The sequence below is a fragment of the Pteropus alecto genome, unplaced genomic scaffold (assembly GCF_000325575.1).
Source record: "Pteropus alecto unplaced genomic scaffold, ASM32557v1 scaffold13, whole genome shotgun sequence".
Taxonomy (NCBI): Eukaryota; Metazoa; Chordata; class Mammalia; order Chiroptera; family Pteropodidae; genus Pteropus; species Pteropus alecto.
Genome location: NW_006434373.1, coordinates 3,120,863 through 3,122,983, shown reverse-complemented (window position 1 = coordinate 3,122,983; position 2,121 = coordinate 3,120,863). Strand labels below are relative to the sequence as shown.

The 2,121-nt window shown below is 30.1% G+C and overlaps 1 pseudogene; it reads right to left on the bottom strand.

Annotated features, from left to right (window-relative positions):
* Positions 1–1,222: 1,222 nt before the first annotated feature.
* Positions 1,223–1,341, bottom strand: LOC112477784 (annotated as a pseudogene).
* Between the last annotated feature and the right edge of the window lie 780 nt (positions 1,342–2,121).

The window sequence follows — 2,121 nt, the reverse complement described above, 5'->3', positions numbered from 1 at the left end:
GGGCTGCCATTTTGCTTGACTGATATCATGTCTCATTAATACAGTATATCTTTATGCTGATGGCTACATATGCTTCCAGAACTTTAAAGCTTTTTTTTTCTTCTCCAGGAAGCCAATGAAGTGAAAAAGAGACACGAGTGTTCTTTAATTCTACCCGAAAATAAGTTAGCAGTCACCAACCAACACATGAGAAATATGATTTTTTTGTAAGCATACATAAATATTTACCTAAGCTGAAAATACATCTCAATAAACTTCAAAACATTGAAATTATAAAGATTATCTTATGTGGCCATAGTGGAAATAAGCTAGAAATCGATAAAAAATATAACCAGGAACTGCCAAATATGAGGAATTAAGTAATACATTTATAGAAAACCCATGAGTTAAAGAAGCAATCTCGAAGGGAATTAGAAAATATTTTTCACTAAATTATAATGAAAATATAATAAAACTTGTAGATTGAAATAAACACTATCCTTAGAAGAAAATCTATAGCTTTAAATTTATATATTCCATAGTATTTTATGTATTAGATTTATATAACACCATCAAGTTTTGAAAATACAAATAGCTAAGAAAATCTTGAAAAAGAATAGCAAAATGGAGAACTTGTCCTAAAAGATATGAAGTCTTACTTGCAGCTACAGTTATTAAAACAATGTGTTACTGTCACCAGGATAAACAAATAGACTAAAACAAAACCTAGAAAAAGACCCATTTATTTGCATTCATTTAATACAAGAATTAAGGTGATTTAGTAGTGCCGTGAGAAAGGATGATCTTTTCAATAAGTGCTACAGAATCAATGGAGTGCCTGTGTTTTCCAAATATGTTTTGACTCCTACCACACACCATATACAAAAATATATTCCAGATGGGTCATAGATCTGAAAAAGAAATGTAAAGTATCTTATGATCTAGGAGTAGACAAAAAATTGTTAAACAGAATGCAATATGTACTACTCAGAAAGGCGGACAATATAAACCTTTCTTTATTAAAATTTGGAACTTCTGCTCATGAAAAGACACCATTAAGAACTTGACTTTGGGTGGTAAACACAATACAATATATAGATGATGTATTATAGAATTGTACATTCAAAACTATATATTTATCTATCTATCTATTTATTTATTTATATTTTTTTTTAGGCAAGGCAACCCTTGGTTGACCTCACAGAATGCAAAGACCTTGTTACATCCTTTATTTTATATTTTACACCTACAGCACCCGGTCTTCCTAGGTGGTCTCCCATCCAAGTACTAATCAGGCCCAGCCTTGCTTAGCTTCTGAGAACAAACAAGATCGAACTTGTTCAGGGTAGCATGGCCATAGACAAAAACTAATAATCTTATTAACCAATGTCATCCTAATAAATTAACTAAAACTTAAAAAAAAAATGACACAATTAAATGACAAAAAAGGAACTTGAAAATGCAAATTACAAAGGGTAAAAATTTTGCACTACATATATCTAACAAGAGACTTGTCAGAATATATGAAGAATTCCTGCATATCTATAAAAGAAAATAAGATAGAAACTTAAGGGAAAAAAAGCTTTGACTTGGAATGGTACTTCACAAAAGAGTCTATCTGAGAAGCCAATAAGCATATGAAAAGATGCTCAAACTCAGTCAACTGGGAAATAAAAATAAAATCGAATAGATATAGTACATATTCACCAAAGTGAGTTAAGTTATAAAAAATAGAAAAGAAAGAAGGAAAGAAAGAGAGAGACAGAGAGAAAACCAAGTAAGAAAGATGAAGGAAAAAGAGATAGAAAGAAAAAAAGAAAAAAAAAAAACTCAGAAATCCAGAATATATTAGTGAACATACCGAATGATGGGAACTGGTTTTTATAAAACTGGTAGTATTTTCTAAAACTCAACATACACATACTCAACAATCCTTAGTATATGTTCACCCAAAATACATACAAATGTGCACCAAAGACTTAAATGAACATATTCCCAACAATATTACTTATAAGTGTCCCAAACCATAAACAATCATTATGTCCTTCAATAGTAAAAAGACAGATAAATTATGATATATTCATACAGAGGAATGCTATCTAGAAATAAAAACAAATGATGTGTAGCTATACCCAATACCAT